The sequence below is a fragment of the Leptodactylus fuscus genome, chromosome 1 (assembly GCF_031893055.1).
Source record: "Leptodactylus fuscus isolate aLepFus1 chromosome 1, aLepFus1.hap2, whole genome shotgun sequence".
Classification (NCBI taxonomy): Eukaryota; Metazoa; Chordata; class Amphibia; order Anura; family Leptodactylidae; genus Leptodactylus; species Leptodactylus fuscus.
Window position 1 is genome coordinate 78730260 of NC_134265.1, and position 15589 is coordinate 78745848.

At 40.5% G+C, this 15589-nt stretch overlaps 1 protein-coding gene across 1 annotated transcript in view; it reads left to right on the top strand.

Moving 5' to 3' along the window:
- The window catches only part of HSD17B4 (hydroxysteroid 17-beta dehydrogenase 4), a 249032-nt gene that overhangs the window by 185096 nt on the left and 48347 nt on the right, over positions 1-15589 (top strand). The gene's annotated exons all lie outside the window — the stretch shown is intronic.

The following is a 15589-nucleotide window of genomic DNA, read 5'->3' on the forward strand; positions in this document are numbered from 1 at the left end:
ATGGCTGTCATGTGATACTATATTTCCATTGCTGCTAAGTGTTCAGCGATTTCCCCGGTAGAATGATCTGATTGCCATGGCAGATCTAATCTGAATGGGGGCTGTCCTGGGTCTGGGCAACTCCTCACAAAATAACCAAAAGTTAGCTCAATGGATGTAAACTTATTATTATTTCACTTATTTTACATAATACCATCCCATCTCACACTGTCACCAAGTGCAAACTGTGAATAAATAAAACCGCACAATTCAGTGGCATGGCATGTAACTGGGAATGTGGCGGGTAAATATCTCCCAGCCGTAGGCTGTCCCCATAAAGACAATTATTCTATTCATTAATATGCATTAGCTGCATTTTAGAATATGAAGTGTTTTCACTTTTTCATCTTCTATACTTGCTGCAGGGAAGTTTTTACCTCCGGTATCTCTTTTGTGTTGTGTGGAGTATTTGTCTAACCCTGTATTGCCACTTGTAGGGCTGCGTTCCAGTCTTTTACAATACAACTACCTGCAATGTTTTCATGAAAATTAGACCCAAGGTAGCCCTAGCAATGCATTATTGTGTCAACACAATGTGCCGAATACAATACCTTCAAAGCAATATTTCCTGTAAAAGAATAACTTTGATATCCCTTATTTTTTAGAGACATATTACCAGGCTATAAAGTTCCTTCTTTGAGGATTATATCCCTTATATGCTGCTGTTACTATTTTACCTTTGCTAGTTGATATAATCTAACACGTCAGCTGAGACTCCTTAACAGAATCCCTCCGTTACAATCAGGCTCTTTCCTTCTCCCCAAACAATGATTACCTTGCTAACTGAGCAAACAATGGATGGAATGAATTATTTGCCGTCTGGAGCCCAGGTAAATAGCTAATACAGCTGTGTGCCAAAGTCCTTCTATTTCCCGAAAGTTCACCTAACGGCTCTTTAGTGGCTGTGTTGCAAAACAAATCTTGGTTACCTGCTGTTCCTTGGAAGCTAGTATGGATTTTATCTGTAGATTTCAAGAGCTTCTTGTTGAATAAGAAAGCTCTCAAACATGAATTTCATAACAGGTTCTTGCTTTCCTTTATGCCCAGCGTCCTTACCATACTGGAAGTGTGTATAGTTGTGTATTTATGTGCTGTTAAGTAGTTCACATATGTGCTTCCTTGTAATCTGTGCAGGCGTTCTTTCAATTTAAGTAATGAAGTACCTGTGCTATTATGCATATTTATTTGTGAGGCCTACAGTATATATGTATATATCATGCTAACTTTTCACAAAGGAGAACACATACAGTGCTGTTATTATGGTAATTGTGTCATTTCTGCTTGCATTGATATTTAGAAGGAAATAATAAAACCAGACAGATCTAAAAAGTTCCATTTATCTTTTTCCTTGTTTCATTGGCCACTTAGAGGGACCTGAAATCTAAGAGACTATGTTATATCTCTTTGCAAATGATGAATAATCTCTCAAATACAACATTAAAGAGGTTGTCCCATCTCAAGGATCCTATCTATACTGATAGTTTATGTAAATTCGAGACTTTTCCTAAATATATTGCTTTAGAAATTCTGCTTTGTTCTCCTGCTATGTGACCTTATTCCTCCCATTGTTTACACACCGTTGCTATAACCGCAGACCTATAGGACAAGTGACGTTACTTACTCACTGCTCTTTCGGGCAGGACAATCATTCAGTTAATTGCAGTTTGCTGATAAAGCCTGGTCTGTTATCTCTTAGCACTTTTCCAAGTGGTATAAAACCAGAGATAGCGTATATACTTGAGTATAAGCCGACCCGAATAGAAGCCGAGCCGATTTTACCACAAAAAACTGGGAAAACTTATTGACTCGAGTATAAGCCTAGGGGTGGAAATGCAGCAGCAACTGGAAAATTTCAAAAATTTAAATTGGTCAGAGTTTTTGGGTGCAGTAGGTGCTGGGAAAGGGGAGGGGGTGTTTTGGTTGTCTGTCTGCTCTTTCCCTGAGCTTGAGGACTGTTTTTTTTTTTCCCCCACTTGGAAATCAGCCTGGCTGAATATAGGGTATCTGCAGTGCTCCTATTAACCCCTTCCCGATGGAACAGGAGCACTGCAGATACCCTATATTCAGTAGACCAGGCACTTTCAGACACAGGGATACCTATTTATATGTATTCTACATGCATTCTTGGGAAAGGAGTGATTTAAAACTTTTATTTATTTTATTTTTTTTTAAAGCTTTTTTTTCACTATTTTATGGGAGATTCTATGCATTACTATTGCGGCTGGTCATAGACCCCCGCTTTCACGATCGTCATTTTCACGATCGCCATCAGAATTCCGAACACGATCTTTTTATGTGGGATCGAGATCGGTGATTTTTCCCACAGTGCTTTGATTAGCCTTCACACTGAGTATACGCTGTATACTCAGTGTGAAGGCTCCGCTGCAGTTCCATAGGAATGGATGGAAGCAGCCGACACACAGCCTTAACCCCCTGTGCGCCGGCTGCCTCCATTCATTCGAATGGGAATCTAAACTAATATCTCTATCAGCTACTTACCTCTAGAGATGGCTGCTCCATTGCCCTCCTTCTTCTTGCCTCGCTGCCCCGCCTCCCAGGTTAGTGTTTAAAGCGCTAAGTAGGCGGGGCTTGTGGCTTAGGAGAGTGTGGGCGAGTAAAGGGTGGGGAAACGTGACGTCTCCCCTCCCAGTACCCGCCCACACTCTCCTAACCCACCCACACTCTCCTAACCTGGCAGGGAGGGGGCAGCGAAGGAAGAAAAGCAGTGTGGAGCAGCAGCGAGGCGAAGAATGAAGGCACGGGGCACAGGACCAGCCATCTCTGGAGGTAAGTGGACACCAGGGGGGACTAAGTAACCAGAGGATTAAAAAAATATCCTCTGGCTACTTTAGTGATTCACTACACAGCGTGGATTCTAACAATTGTTGGATTCCATGCTGTATAGTGAATAGAATTGCTTTTAAAATTCGATCTCCGATTAATAAAAAAATCCCATTGACTTGCATTGGGATCGAGATCGGGTTCGAATGAAAAATGATCAGAAATCGGAATTTAAAATCGATCCTGAAAAGTCAAGATCGGCTCAACCCTATACATAACTTTCAATAAAAAATGTGGAGTACAAAGGGGATTAAACACTACAATTTCTGTTACTGCTCCTAAATCTGTTACAACTAATGGATACACATTTTCTGATCTGTTTATTTACATCCAGCTCCATTTTATGTTTGACCTTCATATAGATCATCATTACATTTTCAATGCTATGTTCTCTCTTTTCTCAGTATCTTGGTATACATCACAATATTGCTTTCAAACGCCAATGTAATGTGGCAGTCTTGGCTGACCTTTTATACATGCAAATTGCTTAAGGAAGAAAATATTCGAAAGAGGCAAAATGAAGATGGGTATTGATGAAATAGGAGTCGGCAGAGAGAAAGCGAGAGAGCGCTCTCTATCTCTGTAATATTTATAGTGCTGGAGCGGGCTCATGTTAACTACAGTTCGTAAATGGCGATTTGCGCTTAGTCAGTAGCCTTTATCTCCATCTCATAAAGGCAGATCTGGGCTCTTACTTATTTCTCTTGTTTGCTAATAGTGCCTGGCCTATGGAGGTCCTTACTTGTGTAGGCTTACCTTACTGGGAGTTAGGAAGGGGTATTGGGCCAACCAGGACCTTCATCCTCTCTAAATTTGTGATATGTATGATGTGATGTGATTTGTGCCATCTATGTTCATACAGTAGTTTACAACGGTTCATATATGCTTGGATTTTTATGTTTGGTTATTCGCTTCACTTTATTTGGTGGACATTTTTTTTAAACTAAGTATATATCTATGTATATAGAATAAGTAGCTTGATATGTATAAAACATTTATGTATTCAGTGTTACCATCCCACAGTCACTTTGCTAAGTAAAATATTCATAAACTCTTGGCTCATATGACAAAGATGATTCCTGCTCTGCGATATAGAATGTTAATTTGTGTACATTTTTTTCTGTCAGCAACTTCATGTTGGAGAGGTTTTTTGAGGTTTGTAAAGCTCTGGGGCCAGTGAATCTTGTCACAATTTATAGACTTCTTACCAGTTGCCACAAGCTTTATTTGTTTCCTTCAAGTAAATAAGAGGAAATGCATACAGCATAACATAAAGAACAGTCTTTGGGGATATATTGTAAAATTTAGAACTTAGATGGATATATAATAGATGTGAGAAAACCCCCCCCAAAAAACTATATATATATATATATATATATATATATATATATATATATATATATATATATACATACACACACACACACACATATAGAATGTGTGTGTGTTTGAGGCTCTCAATATTATAGTGAAACTACAGGTTTAATATAAATATATATATATATATATATATATATATATATATATATATATATATATATCTTTTTCTATCCATTTTGAGGTAATAGCACTAATGCAGACCTCCTTCAAAGTACTTAATGTACTTATTGTACTTGTTATATACTAGACTTTTCATCCAACATGAAGCTCCTGTTTTTACTAAATGTAAAAGCAGGCAAATATGCTACAGTATTACCATCTAGGTAACCTTATAGTCTTGATAGATCTAATATATGCTTTGTAGGTCCTTATTCGACTCACTACATAATCTCTTCAGAGTATGTGCTTGCATTCTGCTGGAGATCTGTATTCTGTATATGGATTCCACAATACTCCACATATTACAGTTAATGGATAGCCTTAACATACGTTAATATACTTTTTTTTTTTTTATTGCATTAACACTGTCTTGTATGGGACGTACTTGCATGTCATGTAGGTGCAGACTTCAGGGGTTAACACATTCAACTCAATTTTTGCACTCACCCTTCACTCAGGCAGCACACTGAGCATTTATCGTACCCCAGCACAGTCCATACACCCTAAATACACGCTGCCACCACCTATTAAATGCAGAAGACCAAAAAGAGTCCCCTAAAACAGGCATGTCAAACATGCGGGCCGCATGCGGCCCTTTACAGGCATATCTGCGGCCCACACAAAAGACTCAAACTTTGTCTCTAAACTTTAGAGACAAAGTTTGAGACTTTTGTGCGGGCCGCAGATGTACAAAACTCAGGATCAGCACTTGGAAAGTGAGCGGTGGATTGGGGCGGCCCTGCTGGACGCAGTGCTGCTCCAGTGGCCGCCCCTCACTCTTCTCAGAGAGCAGGTCTCTCTGCCTGCTCCGCTCCGCTCCGCGCCCTCCTCCCTCCTCTCCGCCCCCTCCTCCCTCCGCTCCGCCCCCTCCTCCCTCAACTCCGCTCCCTCCTCTCCACACGCCGGGTGACGTGGCCACATAATCAGGCCCGCACCCGACATGTGCCTGCGTCCTACGTGGTCTCACAAGACCGCTGCGCAGGCTGAAGAGCAGAAGCAGGTAAGCTTCTGCAGAAGAAATTGTGATTTTTCAAGTATTTAACCCCTATCCTACGGGGATAAATGATAGATTTATGATGATGGGGGGGTTGGAGTGCTGGGGAATGGTTGGGGTGCTGGGGGATGGGGGCTTTTTGATGTCTGTCTGGCCCTTCCTTCCTTCCCCTAGGCCCTAGCCATTAGCTGCTGTGTGCGGCCCTCGCAACAACCTCTTGTTACTCATGTGGCCCTCGGGGTACCCTGAGTTTGACATGCTTGCCCTCAAACACACTACTGCTCCCAGCAGTCAGACACAAATACACTTCAAAACAGGTAATGGGTTCATAGAAAAACACAAAGTAACCTTAAATTAATAATTTAATATCCAATGGATTCAGTGTTATATATGACTAGAAAATAAGAATAACATATATGACCCAAAAGCAAACCGATTTAAAAATAACAGGAATAAAACAGAATAATACTTAAGAGTCTTTGTTTCCTGGAAGTTTAGAGGATTTCTTCTGATGGAATTGAAGACATCCAGTTTTGTTAGCGGACTTCTATAGAGGAGACCTCAGTTGTAAGATATCATAGTCTCTTATGACTTGTGTTTAGCCACTCCTTCCTGCCAGGGTACCCCCTCTCCTCTTACTCCCTGAGATGGGAAATCAACAACTCCTTTTCATCAGGAAAATATGAATGTTCTATCTTTGCCTTGTAGAGCTGTGTCTCTGCTGGCTTCTGAGGTTAAATCCAAGTCATGGCACCCCCCTTCCATATGCACGGCTGACCAAGAGTTTGTAAAACAATAAAAATGAACATTTGGTCCTGCACAGGCAGGAAAGAGTATTTCACCCCTGCCCACCCTTTGTATACACCCATATACCACTGAGGTAGATTTAATAACACATTGTGGGGAAGGTAACTCGGTAGAAGCAGTGGTATGGACCAAACCAGTCAGAGATAGAGACACAAATCTTGTAGCAAAGCAGTTTATTTAAAGAGCTATCGGTGCCGGTACCATAGCTCTTCAACGTCAGAAGGGCATTCCTGACAGTCTGCCAGGAACGTCCTTCTTCACAGCAGCACCTATAGCGCTGTACTGTGTGACCGGGGAGGAACCCCCCCTCCCTCTGCTCACAGTGCTCGTCCATAGACAAATATTATCAGGAGGGGAGGGAGGTGTTCCTCCCCGGTCACACAGCACAGCGCTATAGGCGCTGCTGTGAAGAAGGACGTTCCTGGCAGACTGTCAGGAACACCCCTTCTGACTGTAAAGAGCTACAGTACCGGCACCGATAGCTCTTCACCCCGGGCACAGATCGGGAAAACCGACAGTGCGCTGAATTCAGCGCATTGTCGGCTTTCCAGCAGTATATAGAACTGCCTGTGCCCAAACCATGAAAGGTCCTCTTTAAGAAAAACAGCAAAATAAATAAACCTTTATGTCAAGCACAAAAATGAGCAAAATAAAATACAGCCTTAACTTCACACAAAATAGCATCAAAGTCTAACTAAACTAAATGGAAAATGCTAACCTTACGTGTGGCTTAAATACTGTACTGTATCACCAGGCTCTCAGTATCATATATATGAATGATATGATTCAGTAATATGGCATACACAAATGGGCTCCTTTCATCACAATTCAGTAATTTTATTATCTGATATCTTTATTTTGTGAATTGTGATACAAGTTTTCTTCCTAGAGTAGTATAGAGAGAGAAAAAGAGAGTTGTATGGGCTATGCACTCTTCTCTAAGTTGTTTTTGTTATTTCTGTTGCTGTTATGAATTTCGCTGCTGCTAGTAGGTAGGTGATCAGAGGATCTTAAGAGGCCCTGATATGTGCAGAGGGCAAGGAGAGAAATATCATCATCACAGGTGTCAGAGTAATAACAGACTTGGTAACTATACTTGCATGTATGACCATCAAGGTGAAATGGCATGGCAGGCCCACCAGATGTGTAGGTAGGTTCCCACTTGACTGTGGCATCTTCAGCTTTTGTTGTAAGCTGTGAGCCACATGTGAAACAGCTAGTCAGGCATTCTGTATCAACGTGATAACAGTTTATAGTGATTTACCTGTAGACAGGATATATGCCCCTCTGTCTGCCTTGTCTGAGCGATGTCCTAGTCTGTGTCTGTCTCTGTAACACATTGGCTTTGGCTATCGTTTCTGTTACCCGTAGTCTTTGGCTTATGTAGTGTAATATACTTGCTACCTGTTCTGTTGTCCTACCCTGGATAACTGTTTTTGACTCTGCTTCTGTGATCTGTATATTTTAGCCTGTATCTTATGTGTTTTTTTGCCTGTTTTTGTGTTACTGCACACCATAGTCTTAACCTGCTTGGTCGGCTGCTACTAAACCAGGCCCACCTCGGTAACTAGCAACTTGGCGGACTCGTGGAAGCAAAGTCCACATGGAGGTTAAAAAGAGTCTGCTTGCACAAAGTCCTTAGGGGTGGCCCCGTGCCTAAATGGTTTAGCAGCACCACAATGGGTCCACAATGGTGCACTTTACAGTCACCTTAAAAGAGTTGTCGTATAAGAACAACCCCCATCTATCCATATGCTGAAATGGAAAAAAAAAGATGTATTAGAGAGAGGTCCCTCACATACAAGTCACCTCTGTTAGTCATAGTGGAGCTGCTAGGTACTCCGGGGGACTCTTGTGGCCTTGGACACTTTACCTGGCATGATGTAGCTATTCATAGGTTCAAGTGGATACATGGAATGAATAAGAAAAAAACCTGGATGTAGACTATCTGAATAAGTGGCTAATACGCGGATCTGTGTTGTATTATTCACAATTCTTACAGATGACAGACAAGTACCGAGTGTTTGTATATCATATACAGCATATGATATATACAATCTCCTGTATAATGGCCACTATCTGTACACAATAAATGAGACCATCATCAGTAGAAGTTTTGCATATCTTTTAGTTTTCTGTGTATAGATACAGTGCAGTGCGTTACACTTGAATAGTTGTTTTCTGGCTTTACTCAGCATATACATGGAGACAATTAAGAGGTGTTTTGCCCATGGAAACCAATTTTCAGATTATATAGTGTTCTCTTCTGTAGTTTACCAGTGACTATAAAATGATGATAAAATTCCCTTAGGCACGGAGTAATTGTATTACAGCAATAACATGTAAAGATTCCCCCCTAAAAGACGAGAGAGCCGAACAGTAGGACTACAGATCCAGAAGTGCTTTGGCTGTCTAGTGATGTTGGCAGTAACAGAGGACACCTGACTAAGATAATTAGGTGGAATTGGGAAAACATTGGTTTTTTATGCATTTTGTGCCTGTTTATATAATAAGCTTTACCAAGTAGATGTGTTTTAATATAAAATATGTCACATTCTTATTAAAAAAGAAATTCAGGAAAGCAAAACTGTAGCTCATTATCTTGTATGGGTTTGGAAAGGTCATAGGTTTTGGCTTTTTCTTATTTGTGAATGCTGTAAAGGGGGTAAGATGGCGTTAACAGCTACCGGGCAGTCAGGAAAACAGAATTGCAGTTGTGTAACACACAGATTTTAAGGGCTTATATAATACTTTACTGTATATTACAAGTCGCTGAATTGACAGTAGCTTTAGGATGCTGTTAATATGTCTGCAGCTCTTTTGTTTATTGAGAATACTGGAAAAATTCTTTACTTATAGAGCAGTTGTGAGAATGATCTGCAGACTGCTGAGAAATTCAGACGGCTTAGCAAATTCTGCTGTCACTTGCTGTCATTACACAGTTTGAGGTATGTTCACATTAGGAATGTTATAGGAACAGAAGAACGGATTAAGCAAGAAAGACTTATCCAGATAAAACAACTGACAAACATGAATCCTGAAGGACCACATTAACTGTAATGGGGTCCATTGAGTATCCACTGTTTTCTCCCAGACGAAAAAGTTGGGTTTGCAATATTAGACATCTGCTCTGGAGCTTCCCATTCAGATGTTATCTTAACCTGTAACAGAACTGGTTAAGACTAGGCAAAAGGCATTCCAAAGAAGGAAGGAGATAGACAGCATGCTTGACAGGCAATGCCCATTGAGCACCAAGTCTTCAGCATCACAAGTAGAAATGTTATCACAACCAAGTTCGAAAAAATAGTTTGAGAAAAAACTTTATGGCATAAAGCCCCAGCTTAAAGGGTTTTCTAAGATTATAGGTTGATGGCCGATTCTTAGGATAGATCTTCAATATCAAATCCATTGGGGTCCAACACCCAGCACCTCCACTGGTTAGTTGCCACCTGCACAGAGTGTATGGAGTCTGAAGCAGACAAGTTTGTACATTGTGTTGTAGCCACATTGTACTATTGCAGCTTTCAACTTTCATCTACTGAAACTGTGCCACAGTAATTGGTTGGGGCGCCAGGTGTCAGACTCCCACCAATCCTATGAATAGGATATCAATATGCAGTCTTTGACCATCTCTCTAAAACCACACATATAACTAATGCAGTGAATACAATGGACATTCTGTTTTGGACAAGTGACCGCTGTTATACGCCAAAAAACCGAGTATGGCCTTGAGTTAGTGACACATATTCCTAGTCTTTTCACATCTGCTGTCTCTGAAATCTCATGTGGATGAGGAAGAGGCGGGTGTGATTAGAACTAGCAGGTCAGCAACGTGTGAAGGGAAGCTCCATACACCTCTTCACTGATGGATCCATTCCTGGCTTTGGGGAACAAAAGCGATACACATTGTTCATACGAATGACATGACACTCTTTTCTCTCTTTTTTTTTTTTTTTCTTCTTTTCTTGTATTTTCTGAGCACAGTTGACAATTTAAAGTCCTAGTAAGAATAATTATACAATACCTACCAGGATATCTTGTTAGCGCTAACCACTAGGCAATAGCAGTAGATACTTTCACACATGAAAAAGGAAAATGCTCATGGGGCAATATTCTATTATGAAATGCGCTAAGCTCACAAATGCTTGCAAGGGGAATAGTTGCTCTAGGATGAGTTTTACTCATGAACATGAAGTCAATCTTGCAGAGTAATTGATTGAGGATTTTAATGAAGTCAGCTCATTGGCGCTTGTGCAATAAAGTCCAAAACACAGAATTGATACTAGATGATCAATAAGATTGTACATGGCTGTTCTGTTGCTGTACCTAGAATGAAATCCTTTACTGTACTCTTAGCTGTATATTACCACCCCCATTATGCTGTGTAATACAATAAAAAGCTGAAACTCCGTTAAACCCAATCTAAATATAATTCTATCCTCTGTATTTTATCTGCTTTTATTTTGCAAGCAGCAACCATTCCTAATTCAATTCGGCATAAGGGATTTACGTGTTAACCCATTAGTGGCAAAGAGCGTTCTAGTTAACTAGTTTTGGGATATGTATTGTTTTTATGTGAAAGTCAATTTTTTTCCTGGTGCCATATAACACCAACATATACAGTGGGATCATCTTCACTTACATCAGTATCCAATGGACCTTACCATGTAATTATGCTCAAATCTCACACTTGCACTCTAGAGCAAACTTCATAGGAAGCCAGTTTGCCTATGGGTATGTGTTTGGAGTGTGGAGCAAAGCAGAGTACCTGCAGGAAACCTATGCAATTAAGGGAAGAACATACAAATTTTGTGCAGATGATGTACTTTGTCAAAACTGAATCCAGACCTGTGAGGCAACCCTGTTACATTGGGCTACTGTGCTAAGCACTCAAATTAAGGTGTGTTTGCAGTTTAAGGCTATAGGGTGAGGTAGGGTAAGTTCACGTGAATACATCATTCAGGAGACTGGAAGAGGTCTGAAGAGGATGAGGACCCATGCAAGAGCCCAGTAAATGTTTACTCACCTCCTATGGACCTCTATTAATTTTACTCTTCAATCTGAAGAGACTCCAGAGTATAAAAATAGCAGTTCCGGCTGGGATGTATTCAGTTGGATCAAAACCGGTGGGTAAACCTTGCAAGACAAATATTGCAAGGTTCACCCAAAAAATACTACACCTCCTGTAGACTCATTTGTGCCACTGTAATCAACTGTAAGGGTGGATGTTTACGAGGTTGGATTATAAAGGGAGAAAATGGGCAGTACCTTCTGTTGAGCCGTGGGCTACAACTCACTCCGCCTTTAAAATCTGCCCCTGTGGCGTGACTTTAAATATTTTTCATTAGTTATCAAAACAGTAAAATGCCCAATTAATCGCGATTTTAATTTAGGTTAAAAATCGGCATTCAGAAGAAGGCATTCTTCTCCATACTATGTGTCTGCACTGAAATCGATGCCAGCTTGTAGCTGCCAAAGGTTTCATTGATCATTTATGCCAGTAAACTCTTGTGGGCCTGGTAACCCTACCCATGTCAAGCCCCTCTAAAAGCCTTTTTCTAGGAAGATGGTGAGGATGGAGCAACACAGAAAAAGATTTTGAGCAAAACCCTGATTTATGCAAAAAAAATTTCAGCCTTTAGGTAACTGTCTATGTGAGAGAGTGTGGTTGATTATTTTCAGGTACTTCCACATATCAAACCCTAAATTGTGATCCTACATGTGATGTGATGCTAGTGCTCTGTACAGATCAATACCACATGCCAGGGTAATTTAGGCTTTTTGATATTATTTGGACAAATATTAATTAGGTTTCCCACTACACATCGAGCCAATAGCAATAGGAACTGGTTGTCGTTCAAAGATTCATATAATCGTTGGAGGAGTAAGGTGTTACCCCTGCAAATTAATGAGAAAATCACAAACGTTTGTGGCAGATTCTAATGGTCGTGCTTTTTTGATCAAGTCTTTTACAAAATGCAACTCTAGCCATATTTAGTTGGTTGTACAGCTTGTTCAGTTCAGTATGTGGGCGGCAGTTAGGTCATTGAAGACTTAAAGGGCTATTCTCATGTACATAATCATATCTATATTTGTAGATAATTAAAAGTTAAACATTTTTGCAAATATAAGTAATTAAAAATTCTGCAGAGTTTTAAAGATTTTCTCTAACTTTCTTAGTGGTGACAGTCTTTTATCTTGATCAGTTGCCAATGGTTACGACCACTAATGCAGAAACTTTCTATGGTCTGGGACTTGTCAGGAACCCAGCTATGACTTTCTTATTGTACCTGGGTTATCAGGCAGGGACACTACATGTATCAGAAGATATCCCAGCCACAATAAGGAAATCATGGCTGATTTTCTGACCTTAGAAAGTTTCTGCATTAGTGTTTGTATCCTTGGCAACCGATCAAGATAACAGACTGTCACCACTAAGAAAGTTAGAGAAAATCTTTAAAACTCTGCAGAATGTTTAATTACTTACATTTGCAAAAATGTTTAACTTTTAATCATCTACAAATTAAAAAATAATTATGTAGATGGGAATACCCCTTTAACTGCTGTTTTCCATATTCAGTAGACTTGTTTCAGGAGCATCAGATCACATCGCTTTGTAGTAGATCATGCAGGTCGGACTGATAGTATGCACAGTACCGTATGTGAGAGCTGTGGAACGAATCCAAGACCCATACACGGACAGAAAAACCTAGGGGTAGGGTAAAATGATAATTAAAAAGTTATACAAACCGTAATCCAGTCCTTCATTCTAGATTTGAGTGCCCTGTTCGATCCTGTGCAGGCACTGGCTGGACTACAAGTGAAGCAGGTCATGTGACAGCTGTGGCTTATCACATTTTGGGTACTGACGCCATTGGAACCCACCATACGACTACCGAGGCCAGTGATCATTTGCAGCGCTCTTTTGAGGTGTTTCACTTCTGGCGGGACCTCACACCAGGACAGAGTTAAAGCAAAAGAAAATAGAGATCCAAAATAATCAAACTATAAATGGATAAATAGAGTACAGTAAACCAGTCCGAGTGACATACTATGAACCCAAAAGAAAAAAGAAAGTGACTGCAAAAAATTACACCAAGCCACAATTTGCCCAAACATGGTAAATTAGTAAATTTATTCAATAAAGATGGAGAAAAAAAAAAGTAAAAAAGCAAAACAAAAATCAACCTACCAGTAATTAGGAGTGGCTATCAATATCGCACCCACTCCTTACAGCATCTAGATAGATTGTGTACTATAGTTCCCTCTATCTCAGAAACATCCCCAAAATATGGTCCAGTATGTGAGTTTTCTGCTGTAAGTTATAATGGAGGTGCCGATTCCTAACTGGCGTAGATTTCATTTCTGGCGCAGGGATGTTCAACTGATTTATGAAGAGGCCTTTTCTTAAGACTTGTGTACGATACACCAGTGTTAGTAAATCTGCGCCAATGGGTCCCACAGTTAGGTATTATAAAAGGGAGGTTTAATTCTCATTTATCTACCTCTTATAGATTAATCTTTTTTTCTTTTCTTTAATTTCCTTTTAAGTGTTACAAATCTTGCTTTATGTTTTAGCTCTGATTCCCGCTGTGTCCTGCTTTGTCTCTGCAGCCGCTATCATGAAAGTGCAGTTAACAAATCTCTTAACTGAATCTACACAGATTCCGACTACAACACTTTGTTCAATGACAATATTACTACCTGTTCCCTACATTTATCTGATGTTTCTTTGTTTCTCTTGCCATACCAAATGCATAAGAGAAGATCCTAGAATTCACTCTAGATTTATTTTATTTTTTTTGATTAAAAAAAAAAAAAAAAAAAAGGTCTGGATATAAATGTAATCTTTCGAGACATTTAGTTATTACTGAGGTACATTGAGAGTTTTTTTCAGTTTGTGAAATAGGCAGCAATATACTGTAGGAAAATCATTGTTGGCCTGAACTATTGATTTTACCTTTATGCTGTAATTACAGGGATAGCGGCCGATTAGGCAGTGCCGAGGAACTTGCTGTGCAGTCAGCAGTGTCCTGGATTTATGGGAAAGCCAAACAGGCCATTTAGTATACTATATCATGATTAATTGTATGTTATTAATGCCAGTGCAGACTACCTAATGTATACAGGTGAAAGACCTCTGGGACAGAAGACTAATTGGAGACTTAAAGGAGTGTGTTTTTTTAACTCATTATATTGTCCTGCTTTCACCACCTTCAATTTTTCACATGATCACAATGTGACTTTTTCTTTAAGCATGGATTTTTAGGAGGTCTCTTTGGTATTAAGAACTAGCATCTACCCTCAGTCCTGCCCCCTTGTTCTTCTGCCTTATCTATTCTATCAACATGCTTCGCTGCTCTTCTGCCTCTCACATATTCTGCTGCCTATAGCACCACTCAGTCAGTTAACCATGTTGCCATGGGTCAGACTGAAATGGAATGTTTTAAATCAGGCATGTAGTGGATCCAATAGGTGGCACTTCCTTGGCTCTGGGATTGTTAACTGTGTGGCCTGGCAGACTCTACCTGCCAGCCCATAACAGCTAACGCACCTGGAGCCTCTGCATTTTTGGGTGTTGCATTGTTGATGTAGAGGCTATCTATACTGCCTCCCCTATATAATACTCTAACCCGCTTGGTTTGACGTAGACACAGCAGGTGGTGCCTCCTACTACAAGAAACCGCACCACCTACTGGATCCACTGGCACTGTATACCTGGTTGCACCTGATTTTACCCACTCCATTCTAGCATCTATCTTGTCCCCATTTACTTTCCCGGTGTTATTAGCAGAAGCTGCTATAGCTTGCAGGACTATGGTGACTTCATCTTCACCATGTAAGATCCTGGCAGGTATTTAGTATTATGAGCTCTGAATAGTTGTGCACAAACAGGAAATAGAAAATGGGCAGGTACTAGACTTGGGGACAAGTACTAGACATGGGTGACTACCAGGGGCGTAACTACCACAGAGGCAGCAGAGGCGGCTGCCACAGGGCCCGGGCCATTAGGGGGCCTGGTGACAGCCGCTACCGCTGCGGTTTTTTTTTTGTTTCTTTGTTTGTTTTTAAATTGGCCATTACTGGCCCTATTTACTTGCTGATCCTGGACATAATACTGTGTGCAGGGGCCACTATCGGGTATAATACTATGTGCAGGGGCCACTATGGGACATAATACTGTGTGCAGGAGCCACTAAGGGACATAATACTGTGTGCAGGGGCCTCTATGGGGTATAATACTGTGTGCAGGGGCCACTAATGGACATAATACTGTGTGCAGGGGCCACTATGGGGGATAATACTGTGTGCAGGGGCCACTAAGGGACATAATACTGTGTGCAGGGGCCTCTATGGGGTATAATACTG